Source organism: Echinops telfairi, unplaced genomic scaffold, assembly GCF_000313985.2.
Source record: "Echinops telfairi isolate 266 unplaced genomic scaffold, ASM31398v2 ScPeMD7_7469;HRSCAF=8507_0, whole genome shotgun sequence".
In the NCBI taxonomy this organism is placed as follows: Eukaryota; Metazoa; Chordata; class Mammalia; order Afrosoricida; family Tenrecidae; genus Echinops; species Echinops telfairi.
In genome coordinates this window covers 8,598,670-8,621,002 of record NW_022111372.1, presented here as the reverse complement: position 1 = coordinate 8,621,002, position 22,333 = coordinate 8,598,670, and the positions used below count along the sequence as shown (strand labels likewise).

General features: G+C 36.0%; 1 non-coding gene across 1 annotated transcript; it reads left to right on the top strand.

The window, feature by feature from the left end:
- Positions 1-21,007: 21,007 nt before the first annotated feature.
- On the top strand, positions 21,008-21,148 carry LOC115873569. The gene has a single exon (XR_004048469.1). It is a non-coding gene; the product is annotated as a U4 spliceosomal RNA (small nuclear RNA).
- Positions 21,149-22,333: the final 1,185 nt, after the last annotated feature.

Genomic DNA, 22,333 nt, shown 5'->3' with positions numbered 1-22,333 from the left:
TTTCTCTGTCTGCTCACTTCTCCACATGTGAATTTTTTTGCATTTAAATCAAAAGCATCAGATTCTTTTTTTCAAATTTGAAATAATGATCGCTAATGATAAAGTTTGACACCTTTCTAATAACATAGTTGACTCCCCTTCTATTGACATTTTACCTTTAGTCTGCTTGAGAAAACACAGCAAAGAGATGCATAACTCTAGTCAAACTTGTTATTTATTTTACTGTTTTTATGATAGATGAGGCTTTACTTTGATGGTACCTTGGCTCTTGAGGCATTATTGGCAAATACTCAATGTTTTTCATGAGAGAGACTTCAATTAGCAAGGCTTTATAAAACTATCTGTACTAAAAACACTGAGTTAATCTGATTTGAACTATGTTACAAATAATCAACAATTTGATTAACATGAAATATGTTGGATTTGGCACTGAACTTGGATGATATGAACTCAGATAGAATTTGTAATGAAAATAAATGATGGACAGCAACATTAGAAGGCCTAGAGATTTTACATTGAAAGTTTCCTTGAGTCTTATCTTTTTCATGTCCCTTATTGTAACTTTCTTCTTTGCCATTCTTTTTTGCTTACATGTCTTGCTGTCCTCTCTCCTCTTTTGCTTCTGCTTTCTTTATCAAATTTTCCTGTATAATACATTTTCTTAATTTATGCACTTACTTTTTTTGTTTTGTTTTGTTTTCTTCTGTAGGTTCCTGTTTCTCTTCAGCAAGTCATGCTCAAAAACAGTTAGGTTCCCAAAGTGTTGTATGCAAGAAAGGCAAGACTGGTAGTACTCGGACAGACATCAGGATATTGTGATTCTAGTTATACTAAAAAAAACATGGAAATAGAAAAGCCACTTGACTCAGTTGCAAAACATAAGTGCACTTCTCTCTCTCTCTCTCTCTCTCTCTCACACACACACACACACTGATATCTTCTAAATCTAAAATTAAAACAATGGACAACATGGAAACAGCTCTATATTTTCATAATTAAATTCACAATATTTTAGACTACAAGAATAATGGAAGCTAGATTGTATCAAGAAACAGGAAAAAAGTCTAAGAACTAAATTAAACCAGGACTGGCTTGAAAATAAAGCAGTGTCAATGAAATTATTTTCCTCAAAATAATTATTACATAGTGTATGCTTCCATTGGCTCTTTTATAGAGAAGGATTGATATTGCATGCTGTCAAATGCCAGGCTATTGGAAGGAGATGAATGGTCTTATAAAGGAAAACAAAAACAGTAATAACAAAACAACTATATAAGAATGGAATCTTAAAAAATAGAAATTGAGGCATACAAAATGATAAATGCAATGGTATTTCAAAATCTCCATCACTGTATTCCTGGTATCCTGTGAGAGATACCAGGTAAATGAGTAGCTGAAATAACCCACTATTTTTGGTATTTTAGTAGTTGTTGGGTACTGTTGAGGAGGTTCCAATGAAAATAGTTGCTGATCCTGCTCCAACCTCACAATAATTGATATATTTGGTTTCCTTGATTTCATCTATCCCATTGAGGGTCTTACTCTTTTTAAATGTCTTTCTACTTTACCAAACATGATGTTCTTCTCCACAGATTGGTCTCTTTTGACAACATGTCTGAGGAACCGATTCAAAATCTTACCAAAGGAACATTCTGCCTGAGCTGCTTCCAAGGCAGATCTGTTCTTCTGTCAGTCTGTGCTAATTCCATTATTCCTCATGTACACAATAATTTAAAATGTATCAATTCGGTGGTCTTCCCTATGTAGTGTCCAGCTTTCAACTGTATATGAGGCAATTTTAACTAGCCTGGCTTGGGTCAGATACACATCCATCCTCACAGTGACACCCTTGCCCTTCTTTACCTACAGAGGTCTTGGCAAATTCAACAGTGCCTTTACTTTCTTGACTGCTGCATCAATGGGCATTGATTGTGTAGCAAAGTAAAATGAGATCCTTGACCACCTCAATCTTTTCTCTTTTGGGGAGGATGGTGTGATTTTGGTCCACTTGTGAAGAGGTTTGATTTGTTTACATTCAATTGTAATCCATACTGAAGGCTTTGATCTTCCTCAGTTATGGAGTTCAAAACAAGATGAATTAGTAACAAAGAACATACTATACAGTGGTAGTATTCCCATCTACACAGGACTTGGAAATCTATTCACCAAATACTTGCTGAAGACTAGGGTAGTATGATAAATATTAAAAAATACGTTTTAAAGGGGGGCTAATCAAATGTGTATAATTTCCCAACTAATAAAACAAATAAACTCACTACAACTGAATTGACTGTGACTCACAGTGCCACTGCAAGTCATAAAAGAAATATCCTTTTGAGTTTCTGAGATTTTAAAATTTTACTATGCATGTTAGTTGCCATCAAGTCAGTTCTGACTCATAGCTACTCTAAGCACAACAGAATAAAACACTGTGCAGTCCTGGGCTTATCTAATAATTATTCCTATGGTTGAGCCTATTTTTACAGCCACTACTTGTGTAGAGGGCCTTCATAATGTCCTTCTCCAGGAACTGATCTCTCATAACAATATGTTCAAAATATTTAAGAGGAAGTCTCAGCATCTTTTCCTATGAGGAGCATTATGGTCATACTTCTCCCAAGACAGAGTGTCCAGTTGCTAGTTGAGGGTATTTTCAATATTCTTCTCCAGGACCACAATTCAAAAGTATAGAGCCTTCTCGGGTTTTCCTTATTCACTATCTAACTTTCACATGCTTATGAGGCAATTGAACATACCATGGCTTGAGTTAGGTCCTCAAAGTAACTTCCTCGCTTTACAACACTTTCAAGAGGACTTGTGCAGCAAATGTACTAAATACAATGCAATTTTTGATCTCTTGACTGCTGTTTCCCTGAGCGTTGACTGTGGATCCAAAGAAGACAAAATCTTTGACATCTTCAAACGTTTCTCCATTTATCACGATGTTATCTCTTGGTCCAGTTGTGAGGATTCTGCTCCTCCATGGAGTTGCAACCCATAAGGAAACCTGCCCGCCATTGACCTTCACCAGCAAGTGTCTCAAGTCCTCACTTGAGGACTCCTCACTTTCTGCAAGCAAGGTTGGAAAATCTGCATAGTTTAAGGTTGGAATAAGAATTTATTCAATTTTGAAACCACATTCTTCTTGCTATATGCCAGTTTATCTGATTATTTGCCCACCACAGATTGAATAAATATGACAAGAGAATACAGCCCTGGCAAACCCCTTCACTGATTTTATACCCTGCAGTATTCCCTTGCTTTGTTTTCACAACTGCCTCTTGATCCGCGTACAGATTCCTCATGAGCACAATGAAGCCTTCTGAAATTCTCATTGTTCTCAAGGATGTTTATAGTTTATTATGATCCACGCACAACTTGTGGTAGTTACATAGTCTGTTCACAATTTGTATCTATTCTTAAGAGTGAAAGGGTGGCATTTAGCTTGTCAATCAAGTTGCAGCTTGATGACCTCATTTGAAGGACCTAAGGAGATAATTAGCTCACTGGAAGCAGGACACACATGGATTCCCTGAGAGACATTTCTAATGAGAAGCTACCCTGATGCAGCCAGAACCTTGGAAACCGGAGAAGCCAGTGGACACCCCTGCCAGCACTGAGATACTTACAATGCCACTAGATGCACAAGACTTCCCACCCACTGGCCTGTGCTCTTCCTGCATTCGGCATCATTGCATGTGTTTGGTGAGTCTGAAGAGGACTTTATAGATTGGTATCAGACTTATGGACTTGATCTGGATTGGGCTGGGATGTTTTTTCAACCTTGAATTGCTCTTGTATATAAACCTCTTTCCTGTACCCATCTGTATCTATGAATCTGTTTCCCTAGTCTATCCAGACTAATACATTATGCTACCTTGGGAGTGGGGTACTAGAGAAACAAATCATCAAGATGGAGAGCAGATGTTTATTTGACTTATGCCTCATGGTAGTGTTTCTTCTTTGGCTAGCCAGAAGTCAGATATGTCCATGCAGTTTTCTGGAAAAAATATGGGATTTAAAGTTTTGATTATTTTGTTTGGTTGTAGACTTTGGTTATTTATGTGAAATGGTGAAAATGAATGTGGTTAGTGTATATTTTGAGCTCAGGGGACAAAATCAACCCTTGAGTTTCTCATAGCTGCTTAGGGAAAATGGCTGACAGAAGGTCAAAATGACTGACAGAAAGCCTGGCTCGGGCTTGATGCTGTCAGAGGTGCTAATACAATATTTTGTGTAAATAGAATAGTTTAGATAAGGATTTAGACTAAGTTAAATAAGGATTGAACTTGACTGTTTTAATAATTGCCTGATTCCACTTTGTTTTTACTGATTTCTTCTGCTTATTATTGTTGATACAATGTTTGATAGAAATGATTATTGGAAGTATGAAAATAGAGAGTTCATAAGCCCATTTGCCTTGATCCATTAAAATTTTATCGTTAAGTGGGTTTACATCATTGGTTCTCAAATTTCCTGATGCCAGAACCCTTTAATACAGTTCTTCATGTTGTGGTGACCCATAACCATGAAATTTTTTCATTGCTACTTCATAACTGTAATTTTGCTACTGTTATGAATCATAATATAATACCTGATACACCGGATATATTTTCATTGTTATAAATTGAACGTAATTAAAGCATAGTGATTAATCACAAAAACAATATGTAATTATATATTATGATATATTTATTTCTAATTACAAATAAATGAAATTTTGTCTTGCAGTATGGTGTAGCATAGGTAACTGTCTTCACACTGGGTACTCATATGTGAGCATATCTGCATGTGGGCTAGGATGGTTGAGAATTTGTGATGGCGCCATGGTTTAAAGACAAGGCGACCAATGGGCACCCTGGTGAGTCCTAGTGAGGGAGCCCACATCGACTTGACCAGAACCTGACCAGATGAAGAGAAGATTTTTCAGGCTGTAAACTGGTGCATATTGCTGTAGACGTTGTGGATGGCCTGTCCTGATTTGACTTTTCTTATGGATGCAGACTAAAAAGGTTCCAAGTGTAATGAAGATTTTTCACATCAAAGAATATGATTGTCTTCTCAGAGCACTGGGTTGATGTAATTGGACAGTATAGAAATTGGATATACAAAATTGGGAGGATAAAGACATGATGTGGTGGACTCACATAGTTTCATAGGTGGGAAATACATTCATAGGATTATAAGATTAAGGTGTTGCTGTTACTTAACAGCGATTGTTAGGCATAGGATATTTTTGTTTGTTCACTTATAGATGCTGTATTTAAATGAGGGTGGCACATATTGAATTGTATGCATTTTGTTTTTATCCTGTTAGATACAGATATGATTTTATTATTGTTTGTTTGAAAATTATATATGACTAAAGAGTTATGTGGAAGTATCAAATCACAAAGGGTGGTCTGTGGTAGTTACATAATCTGTTGTCAATTTGAGACTTAAGAGTAAAGGAGTGGAATTTAACCTGTCAATCAGTTTAAAGCCTGCTGACTTCATTTGGAGGCACTAAGGAGGTAAATAGCTCACTGGAGGTGGGACTCATGTTCAGTCCCTGTGAGACATCCTCTTTGACAAGTTACATGGGGACATGATCACGGTAGCCAGAGCCTTGGAGCTGGAGAAGCCACGTGGAGACTCCTGTCAGCACTGAGATGCTTATAATGCCACTGGATCCACAAAACTTCCCAATCACTGGCCTATGATCTTCCTGCATTCGACATCCTTGCATATGCTTTGTGAGCTTTAAGAGGGATTTATAGATTGTCATTGAACATATGGGTTAATATCAGACTTACGGACTGGATCTGGACTGGGCTGGGATGCTTTCTAAATATTCAATTGCTCTTGTATCTAAAGCTGTTTTCTATTCACATATTTGTCTATGTATTTGTTTCTCTAGTGTACCCAGACTAACACACAGCTAATTTCCTTTGAAGAGTCAATAAAACTCAAGTAAATATCATTGTAGTATTCTTTGCTTTCAGCCAAGATCCACATGATGTCAGTAAGAATATCCCTTGTTCCATGTACTCTTCTGAATTTGGTCTGAACTCTGTCAGCTTCTTGTCAACCTACTGCTGCAACCATTGTTAAATGATCTTCAGCACAATTTTACTTGCATGTGATATTGATGGTATCGTTCAATACTGTGAGTGTATTGGGTCATATTTCTTTGGACTTGGTACAAATATGGATCTCTACTTGTCAATTGGTGAATTAGTTATCTTCTAAATTTTCTGGCATAGATTGAAGCCATTCACTTGGCATTCCATCAATTTCTGTACTACTGGTTTGGCTAATACATTCATCACAGCTTGAACTTCTTTAGCACCATTGGTTCTTGCTCGTATGCCACCTCTTGAAATGGCATATTTCTTTTGGTGCTGTGATGTTGTGCATTCATTCCATTTTGTGTTGTACTTCCTGCATCATTCAATAAGTTGCCCATAGACTCTTTCAAGATTACAACTAAACACTTAACATTTTTCTTCAATTACTTCAGTTTAAGATATCCTAAGGCTGTTCTTTCTTTTTGGGTTTTCTATGTCTAGATCTTTACACATTTCATTATAATACTTTATGTTGTCTCTTTGAGCTGCCATTTGAAATTTTCTTTTCAGATACTTGACATAATTTCTTCCATTTTCCTTACCAACTCTATACTTAAAAGCAGGTTTTACAGTCTCTTCTGACAGTTTTATCTTTTCTTTCTTTCCTGTCTTAATAAACCTTTGCTTATTTTAAAAAATCATTTTATTGGGGGCTCTTATCACAATCCATCCATCCATTGTGTCAAGCACATTTGTACATATGTTGACATCATAATTTTCAAAACATTTTCTTTCTATTTGAGCCCTTGGTATCAGTTCATTTTCTTCCTCCCCCACCCTTCCTCCCTTACAAACCCTTGGTAATGTATAATTTTTTTTCATGTCTTACACTGACCACTGTATCCCTTCACCCAGTTTTCTATTGTCAGTCCCTCTAGGAGGCAGTTATATGTAGATCATTGTGATCAGTTCCACCTTTCTCCCCACACCTTCCCATTACCCTCCTGGTATTGCTACTCTCATTATTGGTCCTAAGACGTTTATCTGTCCAGGATTCCCTGTGTTGTGAGCTCTTATCTGTACCAGTGTACATGCTCTGGTCCAGCCAGATTTGTCAAGTAGAATTGGGTCATGATAGTGGTGGTGGGGGTGGGGGGAAAACATTAAAGAACTAGAGGAAAGTTATATGTTTTGTCAGTGCTATATTACACCCTGACTGGCTCATCTCTTCCTTGTAACCCTTCTGAAAAGGGGTGTCTGTCTACAGATTGGCTTTGGGTCTCTAATCTGCCCTCCCCCTCATTTACATCAATATGTTTTTTTGTTCTGGGTCTTTGATGCCTGATACCTGATCCCATTAAAACCTCATGATCAGATAGGCTGGTGTGCTTCTTCCATGTGGCCTTTGTTGCTTCTCAGCTAGATGACTGCTTGTTTATCTTCAAGAATTTAAGACCCCAGATGCTATAACTTTTGATAGCCAGGGACCATGTGCTCACTTCACCACATTTGCTTACGCACCCATTTTGTCTTCAGCGATCATGTCAGGAAGGTGGGCATCATAGAATCCTAGGTTATTAGAACAAAGTTCTTACATTGTAAAAGTACTTGAGTAGAGGCCCAATGTCCATCTGCTACCTTAATACTTAACATATAAATATATGTACATAGGTTTATTTCTCATCATTATATACTAATGTATTTACATATGTACATGCCTGTATTTAGACTTCTAAAAATATCCTTTGCCTCCTAGTTCTTGCCTCTATTTTCCTTTTACTTTCCTCTTGTCCTACTATCATGTTCAGCCTTCATTTGGGTTTCAGTAATTCATCTAGGCTACATTGCCCTTGATCAAGCCCCACCAGGCATCCTATGCCTTCCTTGCTATTGCTTTTAGATCATTTGTTCCCTTGTCCCTTTTATTTTTTACACCCCCCCCCTCATCCTTTCCCCCGCCGTGCCCTCTCCTGTGTACCCCTGGAAACTTTTCTCCTGTTGTTTTATCATCTGGATTGTTTATCCCACCTATCTTATCTAGACAGACATGCAGAGACAACAATAAACACAGAAACAAGACAAAGCAAAACAAAACAACAACAGAAAACAAAAAACCCAAACAACAACAAAAAAGGACAGCCTGCAAATAGTTCTAGGTCTTTTTGTTGACCTTTAGGAGAATTTTCCTGTGGAGTCTGATGGGGTGCCATTCCCTGCCCCCAAAGTCTATCTTTGGTAGTCCCCAGGGTTTTCATTACTTTGTTCCCCTTGCTGCTCTATTGCATGCCCTTAGTGTTTCTCCCCGGTGTGGTAGTGTCTGATCGGGCACAATTTCTGCAGTGTCTCCAGCATTGTCCACTGTATCACTATGGGTCAGTGAGGGACATTGCATCTTGTAGTGGGGCTGACCCTATGGTCCTCTCTGTGGATTGGCTCCTCTGAACAGGAATATTGTCCTTGGGTCTTGGTGGGCTGGAATGTGCTTCATTCACTCTCCTTACATCTTTGTTTGCTCCTTTACGCTGTGATCTGATGTGACCCTCTCCCTGAAATGTAGTTTCAGTGCTATCTTCTGAAGTGCATTCTTCTGGGTTTGGGGGGGTATCCCTATAATTGGGATTGAGGCCGGGCCCACAGGACCTTTTGCTTTCTTTATGAATGACGTGCTTGGTGTCCTCCCTCAGCTCCTCAGGTCTTCTGTCATGAGTGGTCACTGCAGCAAATCAATTCTTGAGATATTCTCAAAATTCAGGTGGAATATATTCACGGTCATATTTTTACTCTGGTGGAACTGTTTTAATTTTCTTCGGCTTCAACCTGAACCTACATATTAGCAATTATTGGTTTATTCCACAGTCAGCTCCTGGCCTGGTTTTAGCTTCTGATGTTGATCTTTTCCACTGTGTCTTCCCACACAGATTTAGTCACCTTGCTCCCTGTGTAGTTCATCTGGAGACGTCCTTGTGCATAGACACCATTTGTGTTGTTGCAATGGATATTTGCTAAGAAAAAGTCATTGTCCTGCACATTTCCATGATGTGACTTTCAGCTTCATTTCTATTACAAAGACGATTTAAAACTGTTTCTTCCTCTGTTTCCATTTTTTTCATTCCAATCACCAATAATTATCAGTGCTTCTTGATTGTATGTTTGATCAATTGCAGAGTGAAGAAATGGGTAGACTTCTTCAATTTCAGCATCACTAACTTTTGTGGTTGGTACATAAACTCAATAGTTATGTTGATTAGATTTTCTTGAAAGTGAATGGATAATATCCTATAAGACAGCATCGTGTTTCCAGATAGATTATGAAAGGTACTTTTTTGACAATGATTGCAATACCATTTTTCTTGATTGTATCATTCCTGGGAAAGTAAAGCATATGATTTTCTGATTCAAAATGCCCAATACCAGTCCATTTCAGCTCACTGATTTCTAGGCCATCGATCTTTGTGAATTCATTTCACTTGTGCTGACTTCTAATTTTACTTGATTTATATTTTATTCATTCCAATTTCAGATTAAGAATTGGTGTTTAGAACTGTTTTCCTCCTTTTACATGATGCCCCATGAGCGAATGGAGATCCTGAAAGCTTTACTCCCACAGTCTCTGCTCCGCTCATGTCACCGTGATTGACTCTACTTTAAGAAAGCAGCTCCTTAATAAAAAGGAAATGAAAGAAAGGAAGAAAGCAGCTCTCTGTCAAGCACATTTGAAGTGCCTTCTGACACAAGGACTAATCTTCTAGCACTATTTTGGACGGTGTGCTGTTTTCATTCAGTAGGCTTTCAGTATCTGATGATATTCTGAAATTATGCATAAGGTTTAAGCAACGATTTCCTCAGAAGTGTGCAGCAGAGCCCATCTTTATAGTCTGGATTTAGTCTTGAAGCTCCGCTGACACTGGTTCACTTTACGTGACCTTGTTGGCATTTGAAATACCAGTAACATAGCTTCCGGCATCATGGCAACACATAAGCTACACAAAGGAAGACAAACTCACAGACGCATGGGGATTTCAAAAGGCATACATCTCAATATTTCTGCGGAGGAAAACTGCTGGGTTCAAGTCATACTCCACTGCACCATCAGGGTTTTTTTAAATATAAAGAGTCAAATAATCATTTTACAGTATAGAAATTTCAGATTTTATTACAGAAGCATGTGGTTATGGAAACAAAATGAGCTTGGATTTAAACATTATTTAGATAAGTGCGAACTGGGTTATCTTGGGTTAGTAACCATGGAGAAGTAATTTACTATCCAAGCTTGACTATATTGATTATCATCAATATTATTTATGGCAATGAGAATTGGATATGGAAATAATTTCGGTAAATATTTCTTATTGATGTCATATGATAATAGTTCATATCCTGAATCACAAAAATTTATAGTCCTTGAAACTTTATGCCACCATTTATTGTAGATGATACCATGTGCATGTAAATATTTAACACCTTTGCTTTTAGTATACCTGTGGAATATGCTTCTACTAAGTGTTGTTAGTATTATTCTATTTGTCTTTGATCATTTTTAATCAAAGTTAAAAGGAGATTAGACTGAAAATATTAAGTTTATAATGTTTGTGGTGTTACCAAAAAATAAGAAAAGGAAAAAAGAAAAAGAAAGAAGCCACACACTGCCTTGGACTTCCCTGTAACTCACTGTAATGCTTGTAAGCAGAGTATAGGACGAATCCGCAGAGCTTCTGAGGCTGCAAATCCTTACAGAAGACAGCCACATTTTTATTCAACATAGCAGCTGGTTTGGAAATGTTTAACCTTTGGGTAAGCAGTGGAGTACTCTGCATCATAAACTTCGGAAAGTAATTTATATTATTTTGTTATCTTCCTATTAGCATTAAGTATATTAATAATTCTATGGAAACCATATTAGAGAGTTCTGAAAATGAGCATTCTAAACAAGCCATTACCTTAATTTTTATCTCAGTGGATGCAAAAATGTTAGGCACATAAAATAGCATCATATCTAATAATGTTTAAAATATTTTTTCACAAAGTTAAGAATATGAAGTTATGAAGTATTATGTTATTTTGTGCACATCAGTAGTTTCTAATGAACTCAGTGGTTATTCATAAACCTAGACAGAATTAGGTTAGAGGGAAGGAAGTTTAAGATTTCACATATATTTTAGAGAAATATATACTTTTCATGTTATCATTAAATATAATGAGATGGTGTAGCTAAACCGTTATAATAATAATAAAAAAGTCATCCAAATAACTTAGACATTCCTGAAAGGAAACTTGAAATTACAGTCTCTTTATGCCATTGGCTTCCAAATCAATTATACAATTTTAAATAAGTTTAAACCAGGTGTTAATATTTCTCTACTCATATCACAATATGAAAAAATTAAAGTGGAAATGTATGTTATTTCTTAAAGACACACAACCGGTCAATAAAATGAAAATTAAAAAAAAGTACACAAGAATGTTTCTTGCTGTTCCAGTGCTGCAACTCCTCATTCATACTCCGTCATGTCATGGTATCTCACTGAATGAGAGGAACTCATGCATAGCCCTCAGAAGTTAGCACAGATATCAAAGAAAAGCATTATTTAAATAAGGAAATATATAGTTACACACTATCATTATTAATTTTAATATTTAAATAACATTATACATAAAATCAAATTGCCTAAAATTTTAAAAAATGAGTTTCTTATTACTAAGCTTTTTTTCCAGATGAAATTTTTTTCCAGATAAATTATTTGAAATACCATAGATTATCTTCATTTCTATTATATCATGATTTTCTGTGCTTATATCTTCTGAGTGGAATTAGCTCCTTTTACAGGAATGTCCACAACAACTTATAAAATATTGTTTAAAATATAAAACATGAATTAAATTTTTCACTACACTTATTGCTGTGAATGATACTCATAATATGACCTTGAGGGGTTTAACAGTCATCTTATGCGATAATTGCACAAATAGTTTGCTCTCTATTAAATAGCAGCAAAACAGCGGAAAGCCCTCAGCTAAGTGAACTGACACCGCGGCTGCAACAATAGGGTTACGCACAGGAACAATTGTGAGGATGACACCGGACTGGGCCATGTTTTCTTCTGTTGTGCTAAGGAGCACTATGCAGCAGAACCAACTCAGTGCCACTTAAGTTATTTATTTTGTCGAATAACTGAAGTAACATTAAGCAATATCCCTTGCATATTATCTCAAAGCCAAAATTTTTCTTAATCCTCAACTGTTTTGTCCCATAACATCAACACTATTGAAAATCAACTCAATCACAATGTGTTTTGTCTTATTTCTCCCATTCAAAATAACCCTGCTTCCTATATCATTGTATTCCTTTTAATTAGCTCCTTGTAATGTTCTAATGTCGAATCTACAGTTCTTAAGACCCAATTTGAGTTGAAAGCTGAGCAGCTACGTACAGCCCATTTTCTTTTTGCTTTGAATCTTATTGTGACTTGCTGTTGAGTGTCATTAAGTAGATTCCAACTCGTAGTAACCTATGGACAACAAAAGGAAACACTGGCTGGCCCTACACTATCCTCACCATTGTCGATATGTTTGATCCTATTGTTACATCCTCTATGCCAATCCATCTCATCAAAAATCTTCTGCTTTTTCAATGTCTCCTACTTTACCAAGCATGGTGTTCTTTTCCAGAAAGTGATCTCTCTGATAACAGATCCAAAGTACACGAGATAAAGTACATCCTCAGTTGCCAAGGAAAATTCTAGCTGCATTGCTTCCAAGACCTATGTAGTTGTTCTTCTGGCAGTCCACAGCACTTTCATTGTTCTTCTACAACACCATGATTCATATGCATCAATTATTCTTTGGTCATCTTTATTCTTTGTCCAGCTTCCACATAGATATTAGATGAGTGAAAATGCCATGGCTTGGGTCAAGCACATCTTAGTCCTCAAAGTGACATCCATGTTCTTCAACACATTAAAAAGGTCTTGTGCAAACAGATTTTCCTCAATGAACCTGTAATTTGATTTCTAGACAGCGGCTTCCATGAGCACTGACTGTAGATACAAGAACAATGAAATCTGTGTGACTTCATTTTCCACTCCATCTATCATGATATTATCCACCGATCCAGTTTTGAGAGTTTTTTTTACATCCAGTTGTAATCTATACTGAAGCTTGCGGTCCTTGGTTTTTCATCAGCAAGTGACTTCAGTTCTTTATGCTTTCAGAAGGCGAAGTTGCCATCCAAATAGCGCAGGTTGTTACTAAGCCTTCCTCCAATTCTGATAATGATTTCTTCTTTATATACTTCAGCTTGCCGGATCATTTACTCAGCATAGAGATTGACTAAATATGGTGAAAGGATACAGACTGACATGCCCAGCTCCTGATTTTAAAGCACAAAGCGCTCTTTCAGTCAAAGCCTGCCTGTTGGTCCATGTGCAGGTTCCATATGGGTATGATGAAGTATTCTGGAATCTCCATTGTTCTCCACATTATCCATAGTTTTCTATTATCCATCCCATTAAATGACTTTGCATAGTCAATAAAACATAAATAAGCATCTTTCTGGTCTCTTTGCTTTCGGTCAAAATATATCTGACATCATCAATGCGATTTCATGCTCTATGAATCTGAAATATTTAATATTCTTATTTTTAAGAATCCAGATTGGATTTGGATTTCTGTCAGCTCTCTGTTGATGTACTGCCTCAACCATTGCCAAACGATCTTGAAATGATCAGTATTATTCACGTGTGATATTAATGGTATTGTTTTATAATTTGGTCCTTCTGTTAGGCATCTTCCTTTGAAATGAGTACAAATATGGATCTCTCCCATTCATTTGGTCAGTTATTGATTTTCTAAATTTCTTCACATAGATGGCTCAGTGCTGCAGCAGTTTGTTGAAACATTTCCATTGGAATTCTGTAGACTCCTAGTGCCTTGTTTTTCCTGATGTCTGCCATGCAGCTTGGACACCTTCCTTCCATGCTCTAGGCTTTTGATCGAAAGCTACCTCTTGAAAAACAATTCACTGCGAACCAGTGCTGTATACACCATTTGTTCTGTGTATTCTTTCCATCTTCTTTTGATGATTCATGCAGTTTAATGTTTTTCTTCTCCTTAGGTGTCCTTGTAGATATTTGAAATATCAGTGCCATAGCTTCCAATATCACAGAAACACACAAGAAAAATATTGTATAAATGCTGGAGGAAGGAAAAGGGCTCAACCTTGCTTATGGAAAGAGAGGGGGGCTTGAGACCCTTGCTGATGAAAATCCAGGATTGCGGTATTGATTGACCTCATTATAAATTCAAAAATAAAATCCCTTTTATTGAGTCAATTCTGACACGCAGTGATCCTGTAAGAGTGGGTAGAACTGCCCAGGCAGGTTTCTGAGACAGTAGTTCTTTATAGGAATATAAAGTCTTTTCTGACTCCTGCGGAGTGGTTGGAAGTGTCAAGCTGGGGACGCTATGGCCAGCAGCCCAACACCTAACCCACTGTGCCACCTGGGCTGCTTGAATTCATTATAAAGAAAACCAAATCCCTCACAACTAAATCAATAAATATCATCATGGTAGAATTTAATTTTATTTGGATCCATAATCGATGCTATTGGCAGTCAAGAAATCAAAAGATGTGTTATTTTGAGCTTCTGTAAAGATGTGCTGTTTTGTATGTTCTGTAAAAATACTATTTAAAGCTTTAAAGAGAAAAAAATGTCACTCTGAAGGCAAAGATGTGTTTGACCCAAGCCATGGTATTTTCAATAGCCTCATATGCCTGTGAAAGCTGGGTTTTGAATAGGGAAGACCAGTCTAATTGATGTCATTAAATTAAGGTGTTGTTGAAGAATATTGGAAGTGCTGTGGGCTGCCTGAATAACAAATAAATCTGTTTTGGAACAAATATAGGCAGAATGTTCCTTAGCAGTGAGGATGGAAAGATTTCATCTCATGTACTTTGGATATATTATCAGGAGAAACCAGTCCATGAAAAGGATATCTTACTTGGTAAAGTTGAAAGTCACGGAAAAATAGAGGAAGAAACTTTGTAAGGTAAATTGACACAGTGACCGCAAGAATGGGAATAACGATAAGCATTGTGAGGAAGAGGGTGCAGACCTGGATCGTGTATTGTTTGGTTGTACATGGGATCGCTATGCATGAAAATCAACTTCATATCCACTAACAACATATGTATATGCATATGTTGTGTATTGGGGAATAATATAAAGACATCAATGCATTATGTCTTAACAGAAATTTTTCTTTGCAATTAAGTATACTTTTGCACAATGATTTATTGCTTTGAACAATTCACATAATATATGTATAGCAGAATAAAACTTGCATATATGCTCAAGTACATATATATTCACACATATTGGTAAATGGTGTGATACATAAAATTCATAAAGCATGGGTAATGTCTAATAAATGAGAACAAATATCTTTTATCTTTAAGAAAGGAGAGCTTGTCATTCCTCCAGCATCATCTAAGAATGAACTCACATTTATGATACTGATGATGATACTCATGGCAGAATCCAAAAGTAAAGTGAGCGAACTGTGAGATACCAGTGTAATTCAGAGGTTGCTTCTTTAGTTGCTAGGTAGGGAAAACTTACATCAGAATAACTAATTTGTATTCTCTGTCTACCTTCCTTACGTTAATGCAGAGTTCTAAGAGAATAAATGATTACTAGGGGTTTTTTTGTTTGATTTATTTATAGATCAGACAGTCATATAAGGTGGTACCTTTTTTGTTATAATTATCTGTTTGCTCCTTCCTCTGAACTCTTGGTTACTATTGCTGTTTAATGTCCTTCTATTTCAAAGAACTAGTCTCTTAACTGCCTCTTCCCTTCAGAAAGGTTTATCATAACTTTATTTCTTGCACTATTAACTCCAAGAATTATTCTAATTAATATTTTTTAAATGTATTGCAAGTACAAATTAATGTAATAGGAAAGTAAAAACATGGATCTGTATACTTTAATTTGTTTGTTTGTAAAATATATTTCCACCCCCTGTAATACAAGTTTTCCAGTAAATTCTCTCGACAACTTATTATTAAGATATCATCAAATATACATAAGAAAATGAAATGTTATTTCCCCATAACTTTAATATAAATTCTTGTTTAATTGATAGATTCTTCAATTTTCATTCCAAAGAAACAATCTTCACTTGGAAAAATATTTCTATTGGAAATATATTTTTATTTATGTATAAACATTGGATATCTCAGCAATCATTGATGAGGAGAATAAAAGGGTAAATAGAAATATACAATTATCAGTACACTGAACTCACTCTGTTCACACTGTAATCAAATTCAGGATTTCAAATATCTAATAATACAGAGATTGACATTTTTAAATTGGGCTGAAGTCCCATGAAATTGATGTGTTTTCAGTTACTCACAGAGGGAGAATCAGTCATGGAGTAGCTCTGAACATTGTTTCTCTCTTCTTTGGTTTCAATACAAAGAAACTGACCATAACTCATATATCTGGAACATAAAATAATACAAAAAAACCCCACGAGTTTGCATAAATTTTACCTCCTAGAAATACCAATGATTTGGGGACTAACATTTGAGATTTGAAATGGTCTACATACTTTGGTGATTCCCAGAAGAACTATATCCTAGAAGCTAGTAACCAGTCTTTTAAAGTACAACTACTGATCGATCTTCATCCAGTGCTAAGTGAAGTGGAGAGCAAAGATGCATGTGCAATGAGTGCACAGGACTAATGGATGGTGCGAGCCTCAGCCTCCATCAATCTGAAACAAGACCTAGATGGTACCCAGATATGATGACTGGGTACATATAAGAGATACAGATACAGTAGAAGAGCCAGGATGGAGTGGGAGAAAAATGTAAAACAAAATTCAAAATAAAAAATACCAGGCTTACTAGTCAGATATAGACTGGTGAAACCCAAGGTACCATGACCCTAGCTACCATTCATACCCAGAATTGAATTACCTCCATGGATCAATTTCCTGCCAAGCAATAGACAAGTCTATAAAGAGAACCATACAACCAGAGTGATACACAATCCTTGTAATAATCAATCATTTGTTATCAAAAGCGCAACATCTGCTAAAGGACAATGATCAATAAAGTCTAGGAAATGAGGAATATAAATACAAGATACAAGTTAAATGAATGATCTTGTATTATGGGAATCACAATCAATGGCATGAAACAAAATACAGTATGCATGAGTTTTGTAATGGAACACTGATTTGTTTTTCAGTAAATCTTCACCCAAATCATTATAAAAGGTTAAAAACAACAACAATAAAAAAGGAAAATATAGCCATGTCTGGGGAAAAAAATCAGTTCCCTGTTTTTTATATAAAAAATAAAATAAAGATTGTTATTTTCCCCTATCATCTTTATTCTGTACATTTACAGGTCCTAAATTATGCACATTAGTAGAATTTTGCTTGGTTCCAAATTAAACACAGATATTTATGAGAAAAGATAGTTGTTCTTATTATTAACTTTAATATAGCTTTTGAGCTGTCAGCTAATGCACATTTTAAGCTAATTTGGATTATATATAATACTTAATGAATGTGCAGGGACTGAAAGAAGAAATCAGTAATTACTTCCTCTAATTATCTATTTTAATTATTTTCTAAGGGCCAAAAGGAAGCAATCTAAGAGATCTGTATTTAAGAAAACTGAAATGAAAGTCTTCCTCTACATGAATGCTTATATGAAAAGTAGGACAGTTATTGTCATAAACTTACTAACTCCTCTCTCGACCAAAACAATAACATCAACAAAATGTCTTATGAGGTTTAATTTATTAGTAAACAAACACAGTACATAGAAACACAATTGTGGCTATCCTAATATAAATATGGAGTGGCACAATTAAGACATTTTCCCAAATTCTCAGCATTATTTAAGAGTCCTAGTGGTTTAGTGTGTGATATATTGGACGACTAACCACAAATTTAGCAGCTGCAGTTCAACAGCTGCTCCGTGGAAGAAAAATGGGGCTTTCTGGTCCTGTAAACATTTACAGCCTCTAATGCCTAAGGGACAATTCTGCTCTGCCCTAAGAAACCGAATCAATATTATGCCAGCGAATTTGTTTTTAAGTTCTTGAGGCCAAATATCAACCTTGATCTGCCAGTTCATATTCAATACATTTGTTATTGAAATAACTCCAAAGGAAAATCCATAACATATGTTTGTATTTTCTCATTAAGCTGATTATAGTCAAAGCTTTTATTTATCAATAGTAATTGAGTTTATTCTAAATAATTCACTTAAATGTATTAATTACTTGCTCTTCAAGTAGTACACAGCTTTCAAGAATTATAAGTAAATGTTAACATGTGCCTGTGATAGAATGCCTAAAACAAGACCTGTGCTGCTTTAACCTCAGGTGAAATCAGTAGAATCTAGAATCATCTAACTTTAATTTTCCTTACGATAATGTGACAATGTTCTCTGTTACAATCTTCTTTGTCAAGGGAATCAATTTCTGCTTACTCTGGATTATTGGGTTTCATTTGGCTAGTAATACTACAGATTATTCAAATAAGCCAAGCACATTCTACTTGACAATGCCCAGTCTCCTTCCCACACTCCCTTGTTGGCCAGTCTGTTCTGGAATGCAACCTCTGAGTTGCCTTGTGTGGCACGCAGAGGCCTCCTTCCACAGGGTTGTGTGCATGCGTGACTAATAGACAGCTGTCAGTCTCTCGGCCCAGTACTTCCTACCCTGTGTTAGGCCATTCCTATAAGCTTAGGAGAGAAAGCCCTCCCTCACAAATGGGTTGACAGGGGGAAAAATAAAACAATGCCAGCAGAAATTTTGCTTTCCCTGGTGCCATAGCGATCAGGCTGCTGACTGTACTCTGCAAAGCAAAACTGCCAGCTTCTCCATGAAAGGAAGATGAGGCTTTTTACCCATTAAAAGAGTTGCTGTCTCAGAAACGCACTGGAGCAATGCTGCTCTGTCCTGCAGGATGGATGGCACTGAGTTTGGTGTTTGGTTTATTCAGTCTGCAATGGGAAAATTCTACCTCTGCCCCACTAGGACCCCAGCACAACATTCTTTGTATTTGTAATATGCACGGAGGCTTGTGTGTTGATAGGAGTACCTGGGTGGTGCAAACGGCTGATCATAACCTTGACAATTCCATTGGGGAAGGTAGAAATCTACAATATATGGAGGCCTCATGGGAATGAATCACCTGGACAGCCTTTTTTTTCTTATGTTGCCATAAAGTTGAAGAGATTCAGCAAAGGTTAAGAACAGGAAGAAATATTTCATAATATACTTAGGATATTTAGCCAGTTTAAACCGTATGGTTAAAACTACAACCATGATGAGGATGGTTCAAGACCAGTGGGCATTTAGTTCTGTTGTGTATGAGTCAAAGTCAGTTTTTGACTGACCAAAGGGGAATTTAAAAGAAGAAGAAAAACAAGAAGGTGATGACCATGCATATAATTTGTGTAGACACAACTACATAAAATGATAAAAATGGATGTTACAGTACTTTAAAAAAATGTACTTGTAGTGTTTTTCAGCCTCTGGAAATATTCTAAGATAACTGGAACAAAGTAGGTAAAAGGGGATGGTACATGGTTATAGGTTTATATGCAAAAAAATTTCTTTAATAAATATATAAATCAATTATAATAATTATTAAATAATAGCAATAATTATAATCCTTGAGCACCATAGTTCACCAATGCAATCTTAACCAATACCCACAGTTTCACAAAGTGATTGGTTGCCTGATTTTTTAAGTGCTGGAATTGAACTTGAGGAAAATCAATAATATATTTTAAAGTGTAGAAATTGTAGAAGTTGGATATGTTTTACAACAATAAAATTCTTAGAAGCAGAGTCAGTGTAACAAAGAACATTCATTTTAAATGCTGATGCATTTTGTCCATTTAAATACCTTTAATTTATACAAAGATATACTTCCACTGGTTATCATTTTATTATATATATTATTTCCATTTACAAAAACAATTGTTCTCATGTCATTAGACCATAAAGCTACAGACTTTATATGGCCAACCTAGTACCAATTTGTCATCTCATGTTCTTATATAATTTTATGGATTATAAAATTACCAAAAGTGGAAGATTCTTCGCTGGATTGTTACATAAGGAAGAAACTATATCTATGTAATTTAATTAGTTTATCATTCTCCTTTATTTGACTCTAACTTAATGAAGGCCACTAATATTTACCTCATGAGTCTGGAATATACAATGAACTCAGAACCTGCATTTCATATCAGCATTTGCACCAAGGTTCTATCAAGGATGGGTTCATATATATCTTCTTGCTCAGGTTCAGCTCTCTATGTATGTCTTGTTTGAAGATGTTTCTTAAATAATTATGGGCATAGTGGTGATCGCAGAGGAGTAGCTGTTTTATATTGTTCAATATTCACTTCTTAAATAAAGAAGTCACAACTGCTCTTCCATGCAGTCTCTTATTTTTTTCTTTATTTTTTTCTTTATTTTTTGTTTTATTTTTAAATGATATATTTTTAGCAGTGGTCAAGAGAACAAAAGACATATCATTTTGTGTAAATCTGTGCACAAGACCTCTTTAGAGTATTGAAAAGGAAGTATATTGCTTTGAGGTCTAAGCTGTGCCTAACCAAAGCCAAAGTATTTTTTTCTATTGCCCCATATGTAATCAAAAGTTGGACATGAACTAAAGAAGAGTGCAGAAAAACATATGCATTTGAATTATAGTACTGGTGAAGAATAGTGAAAGTGCTTATAGACTGCTAAAGGCACAAACAAACAATTTTAAAATTAAAATTAAAAGGCACAATTAAAAGGCACAAACAATCTTTCTTGGAAAAAGTGTGGACAGAGTGCTCCTTTGAGGCTCCATAGAGTGCTCCTTCATCTCACATACTTTGGAAATTTCGTTAAGAGAGCCCAGTCTCAAGCTTTGCGCAGTGGCAATATCGTAGCCAGTGAGGTTTATCCAAGGCGCGATTATTGCTAATTGAAAACTTTTCCCAATACCCCGCCGTGACGACTTGAAATATAGTCGGCATTGGCAATTTTTGACAGTCTCTACGGAGACTGAAAAAAAAAAAAAAAAAAAGAGAGCCCAGTCTCTGGAGAAAGACATGCTTGCTAAGGTAGAAAGGCAGCAAAAAAGAGGAAGACTCTCAATGATTGACAACGTCGCAGCAACAACAGGCTCAGATGCGGAACAATTGTGAGGATGGCGCAGGACTGCACAGTGCTTTGTTCTGTTTGGATAAGGTTATTATCGATCAGAACATATTTTAGCTAATGTTGTAAAATTTTAAAAGCAAAATTAAGCTACTTCGCTTTACAGATAACTCAGTGATAAATTCTGTAGCTATTAAATACAATAATAATTTATAAATTATCAAGGGTGCATAGGGGAGAGGGGAGGAGGAAGGGAGGGGGAGGGGAAAAAAGAAAATGAGCTGATTCCGGGAACCCAAGAGGAAAGCGAATTTTGGGAATAATGAGGGCAACAAATGTATAGATGTGCTTTACACAATTGATCTATGTATTGTGATGAATTGTATGAGCCCCAATAAATTGATTTAAAAACAAAAACAAATGGGGGTCTATATATTCTCATGTGGTATCTTTGTCTTTAGCAAATACATACAAATACAAGGGCACACCTTTACCACAGAAACACCTATACTTATCCTGTGTCTTATATTAATTTTTGCTCCAAAAGATGCTCTAGGTCTTATTTTCAGGGGATGTCTTATTTTTCGATGAAGAAGAATATGGTAGACATTTATTGTTTTATTTAAAGAGACCTCACACTTTCTGTCTGCTCTGGCTGTGCTGCGGCCAGCCAACAGTGAGCTGTGCGGCGGCGCCCGCCACTATAGAGTCCAGAGTTATGGTAGCTTTGAGGGCCTTATTTTCAGGGAGGTCTTATATTCGGGGATGCCTTATATTTCAGCAAGAGGCAAAACTATAAATAGGTCTAATTTTCGGGATATGTCTTACTTTCAGGGAAACAGAGTAGTACCCAAAATGTTCCACTCATATTTGTGTGTAAGTTAAGGTATTTGGATATATTGGGTAACTAATGGCAGATACTGCAAGGATAAAATAAAGGTGTGTTCATTTTTTTTTCTTAAAACCAGCATATATTTTTCTTTTATTGCTTAGAGAAACACAGATTTTACTATTTTGAAGTAAAATTTTTGCTTCAGAACCTAAGATCACTTCCTTAAATATGTAGTCTTTGGAAAAATCATTTAACAA